Source organism: Sus scrofa, chromosome 8, assembly GCF_000003025.6.
Source record: "Sus scrofa isolate TJ Tabasco breed Duroc chromosome 8, Sscrofa11.1, whole genome shotgun sequence".
NCBI lineage: Eukaryota > Metazoa > Chordata > Mammalia > Artiodactyla > Suidae > Sus > Sus scrofa.
In genome coordinates, this window is record NC_010450.4 from 132,959,752 (window position 1) to 132,975,103 (window position 15,352).

Genomic DNA, 15,352 nt, shown 5'->3' on the forward strand with positions numbered 1-15,352 from the left:
CACTGCATCCATGCCCTTGGCTCTGTTCTCTCCTCATGAAAGATCCTCTTGGGTGTTTGCATGAGGTCATTGCCTGTCATTCCTTCCATAATTTTTTTTTATAAACCTGTTTGTTTTCTGGATTTCTAGCGCACAGCACAAAAGAAATAATAATTATAAAGAGGTGGTTACGGTTAAAGAGAGTCCTTCACTACCCACACCGGTAAGTAAAGAAATCACACTTCCATATGCAGGGTGGACACAGATGAAAAAAAAAGTTCTGTGAAAACAATACACTCTTGTATAGCACAGGGAACTATATCTAATCTCTTGGGACAGAACATGATGGAAGATAATATGAGAAAAAGAATAGATATATTCTATATATATATATATATAACCGGGTCACTTTGCTGTACAGTATAAATTGGCACGGCATTGTGAATCAACTATAATAAAAAATAAAAATTAAAACATACAACAAAAATACAATGATTTTTAAAAGCATAGTAATTATGTGACCTTTTGACATAAGAAGAAACAGCCTCACACACCACAGAATAGGCCTCCCAAGTATCACGACATTATAGAATAAGTCTATCATGTGTACCCATGGCCAGAATGCTGAGTAATTCAGAAAATGTTACATTAATTCAGTCCCCTCCAGAGAGATAGCAAAATCTACAGTGGGTTTCAGACACATAACTATCCAAAAAAGGCTGAATTCCTTCTAAAACTTTTCAAGTTTTCAGTGGTTAACTTGTAAGCCTCCCTTCCTGGAAAGTCCACAGAGAACTTCTTAATTGCCTCCAGTACTTGTTTATTGGCCAGCAGCAAATACTATACATGCGCTAAGCAGGACCTGAGGAAAGAGTGACACCTCGGATGACACTGGTACGTGGGATCCGTTCTGTCCACTTCACTGCCACTTGGGCTATTCCCCTTCTTCTGTAATGAAAGCCCCTCCATAGCTCAGTGATTTGAAATCGTACAGCAAAGGTCACTCTTAGAAATACTGTCCCTTTAAGGCAGATGAGCTTACACAAGATAAACTTCATTTAAAAAAAAAAAAAAAAGGCAGACTTACCAGAATATTTAAAAGCAAAAGAAAGGGTTCAAATGAAAAAATGAATAAGTATAGAAGCAAACTAAAGATAAAATTTCAATTCAAAAACTTGTGTTTTCCAGGGCAGATCCACCAAGCTGTGAGAGGTCTCGGAGCCTCCCCAGAGCCATTTAAAGAGCCTGGAGCTGCCCTGTGCTGGTCCTCTTCTCTGCTTGGCTCCCTGCTGGTTCTATACTTCATGTAGAGGATGCATTAACCAATCCCCACCCTCCACAGGGAAGAACATTCTGCACATTCTGTAACGTTAAAGCTTACCCCTCTTTATCCAACACGAACAACAGAACATAAAAACCATCCAGGACAAGAGGCAACCAAGGACAAAGCTAAATTACGTTTCAAAATCAAATGACAACCACCATTGCTAAGCTCCTGAAAACACAGCAAAATCCTAGCAGCTCCGATCCTCACCCGCTAGAAAACAACATAGCTAAAGAGCTAAGATATTTGAAAGAGGGTGTTTTCTCTCACAATAGAGGTGAGATGGGTGAGGAAAGAAGTTCAGAGGACTACAGAAAACTTGTGCCTGAAACAAATGAACGCTGAAGGAGATTTCAGTGAGGAAAAAACAGTACCTTATAAGTAACTGGTCTTGTCTACTCACAGCTGTTTCCAGGGCTGACTCTTGTTTAACTGTCTACTGACTTCTGTTGAAAGTTAATTCTCTTGGCAAAAAAGTACAGAGCTTGTCTGGACAGGGCTGCTTGGACATAAACCATTCCTTTCAGAGCAGTGGTAGCTGTATCTAAGTTTTCTCGGAGAAGGGGGATGTAAACCCTTCCTGCAGCTAATTTTCTTCCTTCTCCTTCCCCTCAGACTTAGTCAGTATCCTCCTCTCCCATATATTGAAGAAAGAGACAGGGAGGGAAGGAAAAAAAAAAAAAAACAACTGCCAGGAAATATACCTTAAATAATGTAGTATTTGAGCATTTAGAAAAAGACAAAAAAAAAAAAAAAAAAAAAAAGAAAGAAAGAAAGAAAAGGAATAAGAAAAACTGAGAACTGGAAAAAGCACATCTGGATCTTAAATATAATTTAGCCTAATGCCCTCATTTTATAGATAAGGAAACTTAAGTCCAGAGAAAATATGATTTGTACAAGGTCACTCTCAGAGCTTATTCGTGTGAGCTAAAAATAGTTACCAGGTTTCACAACTCCCAACTCAATGCTTGTTCTACTACCCCAGTGTACCTGAGGAAAAATGGTCTACCTTTTCCCCCTGCATCTTTGAAAAACACCCAAATTCGTTTTCAGGGATCAGTGACACAATGACAATGTGACAACAATCTGTCCTCAGAAAAAAATACTTCCCTCCACTTTAGAATCCTTAATAATGAAATCTCTCTATAATGTCCAATTTCTTTCTTTTTTTTTTTTACTTAGGAAATTATCTTTCCCTTGGCTGATTTTCCAGAATATTTTTATGTCTCAGGAGGTACTATTTTTCAGTGGTTGTGAACATCCTTTAGTCCTTACAGAGGACTCCTTCTGAAAGGGACGGTGCTGTGACAGGTGTTAGAATAATTCCTCAGTATTCCTGTCTAGTATCAGTGGTACTGTTACATAACCTACTGTTACGAGGCTCTTGAACTAGAAACCCACCAAAAATCTCCATTTCAATTTGTGAAAAATACTTTACCACACGTACAAGTTTATTCTTGACAAATTGTTTTTCTTTACAAAACAATTTTCTCAGCAGTATTTATTTATTTATTTTTAATTTCATTGGAGTATTGACTAGTATTTATTATGTATTTTGTTAAATATAAGAGAAGCAACATAATGATTTTTATTTGCTGTCTTTCACATAACATGTCTTCCTTATATAGGAAGAAATTATTTTCTTACAACTGAAGGGGTGATGTCCTTATTATAATTCAAAAATTTTTGTCTTTTCTAAAAAACATTCATTCATTCACTTATTAAAAAATACTGATTAAATAGTTATTAAACCTATTTCCTCCTTCCCTTGTGGAATATAGCGACTGATAAGCAATAGCTTCTTTTAGAGAAGTACCTAGTTTTTGAATTAAATCAAAGACCTTGGATGGGAAGTAAGGCCCATTTTCTATAACTACATTTTTCTCCATTCCCATGCACCATCAACCATAGGCCCAAAGTTTATTTGCATCCTACCCACTGAACTTCCCCCTCTCAACAACAATCATCTAAGGGTCAGATAAGCTAAATTATGAAGTGTCTCAGATTAAAACTGCTCTGGTCACTATTAATTTTACTATTTGACCTGGCTCCTTAAACTATCAATGGTAAAACTACTTTAAAATTAAGACACAATTAGCTAACTGCTCAGATCATTTAGGGCCCATTTTCAAATTGTTACTCATTATTGAGCCCAGAAATTCCCTGTTTGGTTTTGATATTTCTCATCTACTTTTAAGATCCCATTGTATCTGCTCTTGTCCTGGTCTTTGGCCAAAAGCAATGTAATCGTGACCAAATAATTATGAAAATATACCGTTAAAAATGAAATTGGATTAGATTTTTTGAAATCCATTTTCCAAAATGCTGAGTACTTAATAGTTACCATATGAATTTTCCAACCCTGACATACAAACAATTTATATTCAGAACACATAAATGTTGAGAGAGAAATCTTGTAAAACCATACTTGGTGCTTCTTGACACAATGGCAGGATCCTATTCTCTTTTATTCCCAATTAATTTCGTCTGAGCTCCATGTGAAGGTAAATCCCACAGACATTAACATCTGGAGTTATACCAATATGCCAAATGTGATGAGAGTTTGACATACTGACACATATTTCTTGGGTCTACTAAAAGTAGTCCATATTTTTCTTTTTTGCATTCAACTTTACTTTTGCTTCAAACATTTTGCCTTTTGCCTGTGAGAAGGAGCAGGAAGGAAGTATGAGTAAAACCCTGAAAGAGTAGGAGGCTGTGAGGAGACACACGGGGATTTAGACGGAATGAGTCAGGGTGATGCGGGGTTGTTGAGTGGACTCAGGAAAAAGGTGTGCAGAGATGTCTCGTACAAACAGGTTGTTTAGAACAGAAGGGGGCTGAGCCACAGACAATAGATTATAGGTATTGAATTCGAGAACCAAAGTCTCTTAAAATAGGCGAAGCAAAGAAAGAACCAACAATTTCGGTGACCAGTGCAAGCAACAGGAAATTGGCCCTCAAACCTACTTTGTAATTCATGACATGATTCCTTTCTACTCCTTGGAAGGGAAGCAAATGCTGTCAATATGTGAATTCAACCCAAGCTAAAATAGCACAGCGATATACAACCATTGAAAACGAATATCTTTCCTTTATATTTCAGTCCCTTGGACATACTCAAGCTTGCCCTACTCAGGGCATGCTCCGGATTTCAGGATCCTCAGGAAGTGCAGAGGGGAATAGTTACTGTGCTACGGAGACTGAACCTGTGGAGTTGCGTTGCACCGATAGGAGAAGTGCTTACAGCAGAGGTGAATGCCAGGTCAGACTGTGTTAACACAGGCAAGGCAGTTGGAATTCTCTAACTCTTGGGCTCCTCCTCTCAGTTTTCAGGTTTACAGTAACGTTAGAGGAAGGCTTGGACCAAAGAATCCCAGAGAGCAGTTTTGTGATAGCAGTAAAAGGAAGTGACTACACGATTATTCTGTGCTTGGGAGGAGTTGTCTTACATGGACGTTTTAACAGTGCCAGGGGACCCATGCACATGAAAAGCTCAAGCATCAACCCTCTTCAACCAATTCCAGCTCTTGCTCTTGCTCTGCTGCCCTTCTCTCACTATGCAGTCTCCTCACAACAAAGTAACCATTCTCCTCCTCATATGCTCTGTTGGTTTCCCACCCCTCCCCTGCTTCATATGATCCAAAGGTTTCCCATCACGACTCTCCTTCATCCCTTCCAATGGTGTCCCATTATTCTCTTTCTTCACCGTGTGCAAGAATTTCCCATCATTCCCTGCTTCACCCCTACAAAGGTCTCTCATCCCCCTCATCAGAAATCCAAATGTCTCGCCTTAGCCTCCTCGGCTCTTTAGAACTTCTCCCTTGTTTATCTTTCCTGCTGCTTCCCTAACCTGTTGTTCCATCACTCCAGAATGTTCCTCCCTCATATCTTCACAGAACTACTGTCTCAGCACTCATCTCAAAGGCTTCCTCCCCCCAGAAAAGAATTTCCTGACCACTCTGGCTAACCATCCTCCCCACCACAAACACACACTCTCTTACCTCATTTCTCTATTTTGATTTTTTCTTCATAGCACTTACCACTATCCAAAGTTATCTTTGGCTCTTTTTTCACTTATTCTTTAGTTAGTTTACATGCTTACTGTATTTCCTCTGGAATAAGTTTTACAAAATTAGAAATGTTTCAGAAATTACAAAGAAGATCAGACACATAAGATTCAGACTTTTTTTTTGTATTTTTGCTATTTCTTGGGCCGCTCCCACGGCATATGGAGATTCCCAGGCTAGGGGTTGAATCGGAGCTGTAGCCACCAGCCTACACCAGAGTCACAGCAACGCGGGATCTGAGCCGCGTCTGCAACCTACACCACTGCTCACGGCAACGCCGGATCGTTAACCCACTGAGCAAGGGCAGGGACCGAACCCGCAACCTCATGGTTCCTAGTCGGATTCGTTAACCACTGCGCCACGATGGGAACTCCCAAGATTCAGACTTTTTAAACCTCATTATTTCCAGTGTTCAGAACAGTATCACTATAAAGTAGATATTTGATAAATATTTCTTGAATGAATTATTTATAGTCTTGCCTGGGTTACTACTCTTTAGTCAACAAACATCTACCATAAGTCCATAGGCATAAATCTACTTTCTCAATTGAAGGAACCCTGCAGATCTCCTCGTGGCTCGGCAGCTAGGCATCCGGGAAATAAAGAGCCTCTGGTGGGCTCTAGGTACATAGTTGTCTCTACACAAGATGTCTCTAAGCACTTCCACTTTCTTAACACAAAGGTCAGAATACATCCTTGACTTTCCAGAATATTCCCTATGGCTATATGGACCTGGCTAGGCATAGAATTGCACATGCGAGCAGGTCCTGAGAACTTCTGGAGCTCTCCTTTGTTTCCTGAACTCTACAGTAGTTGTCCTTATTAAGACAGCAAATATCTCCAAACTAATTCTATCCTTTCCAGGTGGTTCCAAGAATCTCCTCTCAGCTGCCAACTCCTCAGGAGCAGAAGCTAAATCCTTGCAGTCACCACATATGTTTTCTAAATGAAAAGAGGGCAGACTAAATAATTTTAGAGAGGTGAGCTCACAGGTCATTTCAGCTCCTATCTCAGCACTCCTCCACGCTGACTCAGAGTTCTCTTGTGAGCTGTAAATTAGATTTCCTCTCCTCTCTCATGTCCTCCTGCTTCCTAATGACCTATTCCAGTGAGTCAGACTCTCTGGGTCCTGGGGCTCAGATGACTGTGGGATTATGTGAATGGCACAACCCTCACCGGGTCTGGTCCCATCAGCAAGGCAACTGTGTGACACCAAGCCAAGAGAGGGTGATCCATTGTTTGCAAGAAAATGATTTTTCCCAAGCACCATAGCATCTGTCCCCATAGGTCACTCTGGTGGGGGAAATTTCTTGCCTGAACGCCGTTGCCACTCAGTGGCAAACAACATCATTTAAGATCATTTTTGAAAAAACTACCCTTTTCTTATAGTAATGACTAAATATTAAACTAAGTAAATAAGTGCCATTTATTCAGTCAATAACTCAAAGCAACAAGTTTTAGCGTTTTTTTGTTTTTGTTTTGTTTTGTTCTGTTTTTTGTCTTTTTATGGCCATACCCAAAGCATATGGAAGTTCCCAGGCTAAGGGTTGAATCAGAGCTGCCGACCCACACCACAGCTCACAGCAGTGCAATGCCAGATCCTTAACACACTGAGCGAGGCCAGGGATCCAACCTGTTTCCTTACGGATATGAGCTGGGTTCGTTATCACTGAGCCACGATGGGAACTCCCCTACAAGTATTTTTTGATTGCCTTCCATGGACAAGGCCTTGTGTGAGGTCATGAGATCTGCATAATTATTCCTTGTAGTATCACAGGATGATACTATTTCATTATCCAGAATATATAATCCCCAGGGAAATATGATAAAATACCCTTTATTCCCCATCCTTCCTTCCCTCCTCTCTTTCCTTCATTCCTTATTTCAATTTACTGAAGCTTGTGTTTGTTGAGTCCATGTAATGTGCAATGTTTGAGAATAAGAGAAATACAAAATCTGACATCAGGAAGCCTCCTTTTGGAGATGGGAGAGTTCTACAGACTATTGGGGAAAACTGTATGGAATTATAGGAGAGCACATTGGACTTGCATGGAATTGTGATGGACAGTGAACAAAGAAGGCTTCCTTGCGGAGATGAAACCAAGGCACCTTTTGAATGCAGAAGGGGACGGAGAGGACAAATATTCCTGGCAGGAAACAGGACATACTTGGGCCACTTCAAATAGCTCTGCAGAGCTGGGATGTAGAACAAGACATAGACTAATAGATAGCATATGTAGAAAGAAATATAGGCAAAAGCTAGGCTTGGGAATCTTGGTTTTCCTCCTGAAGGCAACGGATACCAACTGAGGGATTTGCGATACTTTGTTTTTAGAATGCTAAGTGGAAAAAGAATTTGAGAACAAGTGGTCGAAAGGGCTGTCTAGGAGGATGTTTCTTTGTCCAGCGAGGACATCGTGAGCATCTGAAATTAGGTGGTAGTGACAGAGAGACAGAGATGGCTTCCAGAGACATTTACCTAAGGAGCCATGGGCAGAGGAGGATAGCCTGTGGGTTCGGCAGTGGCATTTGCACATTGAGGTCCATGGAATGACGGGCCACTGGGGACCTGCTGTATAGCACAGGGAACTCTACCCAATATTCTGTGACGATCGAGGCGGGAAAATAATCTCAGAGAGAACGGCTGTGTGCACACGTATGACGGAATCACTCTGTTTTACGGCAGCAATGATCACAGCCTTGTAAACCAACCATACCTCAAGAAAACCTTAAAAACGGAAAAAAAAAAAGGTACTTAAATTGCTCCACAGGAAGGAAGATGTAGAAAAGGCAAACATACTTCCAAGAGCTCCATAAAATCATCAGGGAAAAATGTATGTGGTATTAGAATTGCATGAAAATATAGTAAACCCTCATTACTAAAATGTAATAGACATTTTTCATAAGTTCTTTCCATTTACAGAATAGAAAACTGAGGCATACGGCTTGAAAGAGTGACAGCAGAATTTGAACTCATGTCCCAAGTCCATGTGACTACGAAGCCCATATTCTTTACGCTAAATTGTCCCTTTTGGGCACGTTCTTAGGCTTGGTTCACTAGGCTTGAAGACTGGAATATAATTTGGCCAGATCTTAAGAGATTCTTTAGGCAGAAATGGTCAAGTTTTCCAGGCATTAGCATGTTGCAGTTTGAGACCCCAAACACACACAACTGTATTTTGTAATGTTTCTATGGGACTCTATGTTTATCTCCCTGCAACGCACAAATTTTTCATCAAATTCCTCTTGATATTCGAATCATTTTAAGCCTCAAAGATTTATTCACACTCTACACAAGGACAGCCAGTTGAAACCAAAATGAAAGTGGACTTGGCAGATATCCTAGTTCAATCAAATCAAATATTGAGTTCTGAGTAGAACAGAGTTTGAAAGACAAATCAGTTTCAATGATCCTAGGAGGGCAAGAGTTTTACCTCTTAGACACTGAAAACAGAAAGGAGCAGACAAAGCTGTAACAGGAAAAAGGCTGAGATTTGCCTTAAAGTTGGATCAGGAAAATTCCTTCTCTAGTGTATTTTACACCCATTGCAGGTAGGATAGTCATACACTTTACCATCCAAAACTTGACTCTTTGAAAATAAAAGGAGGCACTATTATACATTACAGTGGGATAGTAGATAATAACCATGCCTCTTATAGACAAACCTGTAAATACACCAGCCTCCCTAGAGGTTGGCGTTAAACTTGACTTTCAGACGAAGATAGTATCACAAATGAGATCCTACTGAGGTTTTAGAGCAACTGGATCCTAAAGGGAGGCAAGACAAGAAAAGTGAAGAATTTTTACACAACTTGGATGAAGTGTTCAATACATAAATGGCCAGATCGACAGAACCATTTATGATATATTAATCACTTTAGTTTCATAGTTTATTCTATCAAAAAAATGACAACAGAACAATGAACAATGACATTTCATCATAAAAGTCACATATAACAGGTGTACAGTATTTAATCTCCCATATGAATAAGGAATCCACATATTCTGGCTCTAAAATATAAAGATATTAGTTTAGATGGGTGCCCCTGGCTATTCTGATTGTTTAAAAAAGTGGTTAATTTGTTCCTTGGTGGCCTAGCAGTTTAAGGATCTGACATTGTCAGTGCTGTGGCATGGGTGTGATCGCTGGCCTGGGAACTTCTGCATGATGTGGGTGTGCCCCTCCCAAAATAAGCACAGGCTTTATTTTTCAATGTTTTCATCACCAGCGAGTTGCTATTAGTGAGCACACCAAACTGAGTAAAATCTCAATCCATGCTGCCCTCTTGCATTTTTTTCTGAGATGAAGACATGCTTCCTTATATGGCAAAGTTCCTACTAAGCTGGACAAAAGAAACGATGGACACAACAGGAGAAGCAAACATCCCTGGGCACAGACAGGAGATACCAGCCACAACTAACGAGATTTCCAACCTTGGTTCTGTCGGCAATTAGCTGTGTGACCTTGGACAAAATACTTCACTCCTTTAGGGCTTAGTGTTCTTCTCTGTAAAATGAGAGGATTGAGTATGAGGCCCTTGGAGGTTCTTTCAGATGTGAAGTTCGACTATTCTCTGAGATAATTATCTCCCATATGTTTTAACTTTGTTTAAGGGGTATTTATCTGTGAGGACTGGGAAGGTATCTGTTGCATCACAAAGACGTTAAATCAGCCAGTTATTGAAAAAACAACTGCAATGGTAACAACAAAGATGATTTTTGTTTTTTAAGATTCCCAAGAATAAAAACAGGCAGTGGAGAGTCATTTTATTCTTTTTGTATAATAGGAGGACTATTAGGAGTTTCTTATGAGAAAAGTCATCAGCTATAAAATGTTGAACCACATTGCGCTTAAATAATTTTTAAATATTAAGCTTCTTTGGGCTCCCCAAACACGCTGAGGATCAAGCTTCCTGAGTTTGTACAGAAAAACTATTTCTCTCAGAAGAGTAAAGCTGTTCCCTGCACTGTCATTTTTCATAAGGAAAGAATGAATCCACGTTTACAAGGCAGAGCGTTAGAAATAAATAGAGGAGGTGTCTCCCTGGGCTGGAGTCTTTGACAAGTTCTTAGATACATGAGCATGGCTCAAAAATAACAGAAACAAAATGACCATCAGTCCTGTTGCTATTGAACCGAAAGCTTCAATGCCACCAAATACAAGGAATCCAGACTCTCCCCTCATATTATTTTGAATCCTTTTCAATGTAGAAATAACATATTTTCTTATAAACAATACAAATACTAATGAAGATAATATAATGTAAAATTGGCAGTTCCTACCATCTCAGCCCTCACTGATTCTAGTCTTAAGGACTAACCACTATAACAGTTGGCTGTGCATCCATCCAGATTATCTATCTATCTGTCATCTATCTATCATCTATCCATTCTTCTATCTACACCTGTTCACATACATGTATATTTGCACATGCATACTTGTGTATATCCACAAATCCGTTTTTCAAAAGCATCTTTATTTACCTCAATTTTTGGAAATTATTAAATTTGCTTATCTCCAGAGATGGGGAAGCAAGCATAATAACAAATGTGTCTCCTTTTCTCATCATAAAATCTCTTCTCGTCCGTCCTTAATACTTTGGACTTAACTACACAACTTCTCAGGTAGCTTCAAAAAATGCAATGGACTCCTACAAGCAGCCAAGAAGCTTAGCAAAGTGAGTACCCAACAAATGTTTACTGATGTGAATGACAATGAATCACACCCAGGACCCTAATCTCATCAATGTGAGAGAAGGTGCCACAAAATAGTCACATGTGAATTGACTTTCCTGGTATCCATTCCTCTTTTTATCAAGTATTCAAGAATCGCTTATTTGAATGTTTCTGAAGGGTTGCTTTTGTGTAAGGATGTGTCTGTTTCAAATCTGAATTCTGTATTTTTCTTCATCAGTATATGACCATTCGGCAATAAAAAAATCTGACTTGAATAGACTCTTTCACCAAAAATTGGCCTCTGCAGTGTTTCTCATCATTCTAATCAGCACACTGTTGTGTCTATTAATCTCAGCATCCTTGGTTGAGATTAGGAGACGTCAAGGTGTACTTCTCACAGTTCTAGGGACAAAAGCACTCCCACAGTTACTGAACTGGTAAGATATTAGCAGCAATTTTAACTTACCCAGAAAATAATTTTATTTCTTTGAAGTTTTGGTCAATATATTCTTTTTTTTTTTTTTTTTTTGCTTTTTAGGGGCGTAGTCTCAGCATGTGGAGGTTCTCAGGCTAGGGGTCGAACTGGAGCCCAATGCTGCCTGCCCACGCCACAGGTGCAGCAATGCAGGACCTGAGCCATGCCTGCAACTTATACCACAGCTCACAACAACGCCAGATCCTTAACCCACTGAAGAAGGCCAGGGGTCACACACGCAACCCCCAGCCACCAGTCGGATTCGTTTCTGCTGAACCACAATGGGACCCTCCCTCTTTTATTTGCTTTTTAGCAATATATTCTTTATATTTTCATCTTATGAAGTACCAAGTTCCTTGGTCTTGCAACAACCTTCAAGTTTGATTTCTTTCTTGAGAGTATGCAACCAATCTGTCCTCATGCATGTTAGTAAGACTTCCCTACGAGCAAAACTATGTTTCAGTCACAGGGAGCGATGTCGCTAGACTTTGTTAGTGGTGACATGCAGTGTGTTTCTCTTCTTCAAACTCCATTTGTTATGGACAAGTCGATGATATTTAAAGATGTAAGAGCAGATGAGATGGCAGAAGAGTGAGTATAGTTAGCAAAGATGAACAAGAACAGAGATCTGTGGTGCAAATGAAGTGTCAGAAGTATCAGTGGAGTGTGTGTGTGTGTGTGTGTGTGTGTGTGTGTGTGTGGTTTATGAACACAAGAATGAGACATACGTGTACTGGGATACACCCTTCAGTGAAAAACTTTGGACATGCCTGTTTTCATTCAGAGAGATGTGGGAACAGAAATAGTTGTGCAGAAGTAGAAAAGCTGCAATAAAGATATGTGTTACCATTAGGTGTTTGTAACTTTGTATTTCAGCACAAGTTCAAACTTAACAGAAACACTGTAAGAATGTTATGAACAAAATCCATATGCCCTCCACCCAGATTTACCAATTTCCATCTATCGATCTATGTATAGGCATATTATTTTTCTTTTTTTAATGTTTTCTTTTAATGATTTTTAATTTTCTCGATTATAGCTGGTTTACAGTGTTCTGTCAATTTTCTACTGTGCAGCAAGGTGACCCAGTCACACATACATATGTACGTTCTTTTTTCTCACATTATCATGCTCCCTCGTAAGTGACTAGATATAGTTCCCAGTGCTATACAGCAGGATCCTACTGCTTATCCATTCCAAAGGCAATAGGTTGCATCTCTGAACCCCAAATTCCCAGTCCATCCCACTCCCTATTTTTCTTCTGATAAAAGAAATGTCTCAGCAATACACAATGTGGACTTCCTAAGAGCAAGGATATCTTCTTATATCACTTCAGTATAATTGTCAAAATTATGAAATTTAACACTGGTCCAATACTATCATCTAATCCACAATCCATGTTCAGGTTTGCAAATCATCCCACTAATGCCCTTTAGAGCTGCCACTTCTCCATTTCAGGATCCAACTGACAGTCATGCAGAGAATGCAGTGTTCTTTTTCTCGGTGAACCTGGAATACTCCCTCCATCTTTCTTTGTCTTATATTGATCTTGCAATTTTTATGGGCACAGCACATTATTTTATAACCTGTCTCTCAGTGTGGATTGGCCTAACATTTCCTTAGGGTTATGATTCAGGTTATATATTTTTCGTAGAAATGCCAGAGAAGTGATGTTGGGTCCTTCCCATTGTATTATATCAAGAGGCGCATGACATCAGATGCCCTGAAAGTGATGAACTGAACTCGGATCCATTTTCGTATCATACTCTTACCCACCAGTTTTTAGCAGTCATTGATTCCTTCTACATTTACTAGCTGTCTTCACTGTATTGTTCAAAAAAAAAAAGTTTTCCCATCATACCAATTTATTTATAATTTACTTCTTTATATTAATAGAAATGTGCATCTTTATTTTATTCAATTGTTTAAAACCAGTTATTGTATTATGTTCTTTAATGTTCAAATTATTCCGGACTTGTCCAGCGGGAGCCCCTTCCGGCTCTCTTATGTCACTATCTTTCTTGGAGCACTTCCTCACTTCCGGCGTAACCAGATGTTTCAGGCTGGGTTATACTCTCCGAGTCCCAGACTTAAATCAGTCTTCTCACCATGATTTAACTTCATGGGGAACAGCATTTGGAAACCAACTGCTGAACATTCTTACCACTGATTCGAGGTCCTCTCATCAGACAGAGCTAGGGAAATTTTTCTAAAGATAGCATATGTGCACACACAGAGTATATATTTCATTTTTTAATCATACAATTCAAGTTTTCACATAACACTGAATTCTCAGGCTTAAACATAGTGGGTGATTTAGACTTCTTTCCATCTCCTCTCCCACCTTTTCTTATATTTTCCATTACATGTTCAAAAAATAATGATGTTATATATCTGCTTTCTGCTCCATAACCCATTTTATCAGTTGTTTCATCTTAGTCCTACAGTTAAATTAATTCAATGTCACTGCGAGAATTTTACCACACATTCCTATTCCTGAAGGTTTTGTTTTGTTTTGTTTTTGCTTTTTAGGGCCATACCTGCGGCATATGGAGGTTGCCAGGCTATGGGTCTAATCAGAGCTATAGCTGCTGACCTACACCACAGCCACAGCAACGCCAGATCCGAGCCACATCTGCAATGTACACCAGAGCTCAGGGCAACACCAGATCCTTAACCCTGAGCGAGGCCAGGGATCGATCTGGCAACCTCATGGTTCCTAGACGGATTCATTTCCGCTGTGCCGCGACAGGAATTCTGAGGTTTTGGTTTTGATTCATTTTTGCTTTTATGAAGTTCACATCTGAGTAATTTTTTCAAGAAGGCATAGATAGGTACGGAGAATATTTTGCTACTGCAGCTTGCTGGATATACGTTCGTTGCTATCATTTTATTATCCTCCAGTATCTTCTGGCACTCAAAAATGTTGTGAAGAAGTGTAAAGTAAGCCTGTTTAATTTAGTTTAGTTTTCGTTTGTTTTTCTCTTTCTCTGTGACTTGATTTTATCATCTGGATGCCAGTGGAATTTTTCCTTTTCCTTGCTGCTAGATAACAGAATATGTCCGGGTATCCTGTCTGATGTCAATTCAAGGAGCCCCTTTAATCTGCAGATTCAAGTACTCTTTTTAGTCTACTTTTTTTTTCTTTTATTATGTCTTTAAGTATTTTCTCTTTTCACTTGCTGATTTTTGTACTTCAGGACTACCTATTATTTCCTTCTTGTCTATCATTATTTTAATTTCTGTCTCCTCTCTGCTTTTACCACAATTATTTCAAGTATTTCCTTCACTTAAAGTTCTGTCTTTTTTGATTCTAATTTATTTGTTAGATTTATGAAGGTCTTTTTTAAGACCTCATTTTGCTTCCTCAACTGTGAAACTTTTTTTTTTTTTTTTTTAAATCATTCTGTCTTTCAGCTCACAGATGGAATTCACGGGGTTTTATCAGACCATGCATTTTCTTTTATAATGTAGAGATAGCACAGGGTACTTACAGAGGACTTTAGATTCCTTTCTCATTTTTATCATAGGTATTTTTTCAATCTCTATGTGACAGGACATTTTCATGTGTTCTCGTCTTTCTTTGTTTTAAATTATTTTTTACTCTTATTATTTGGCTGCAGTACATTTGCAGGTTGTCATGCAATTCAGTTCACTTTGCTCCTGGTTAACACAGCAGCCGTATCTAAACAGTCTCTTTTTTTCTGAGACCATGAACTTGAGTCTCTTTGACACTTTCCCCACCTTGTAAGAACACTGTTTATCTTTCCTTCAAAGCAAAGATGTTTCTTTAGGAAACCGGTACATTTCTTTGGCTGTACTCTCAG

At 39.1% G+C, this 15,352-nt stretch overlaps 1 protein-coding gene across 11 annotated transcripts in view; it reads right to left on the reverse strand.

Annotated features, from left to right (window-relative positions):
- The window catches only part of ARHGAP24 (Rho GTPase activating protein 24), a 744,099-nt gene that overhangs the window by 197,785 nt on the left and 530,962 nt on the right, over positions 1-15,352 (reverse strand). The window contains exon 1 of one of the 11 annotated variants that reach the window (XM_021100792.1): positions 1,707-2,026. The exons of 7 other annotated variants lie outside the window; for them this stretch is intronic. The gene's annotated coding sequence lies outside the window, so the exon portion shown is untranslated. Of the gene's footprint in view, positions 1-1,066; positions 2,027-15,352 lie in introns of those variants that run through there. 3 more of the 11 variants (XM_021100787.1, XM_021100788.1, XM_021100793.1) reach the window with 3 other exon arrangements.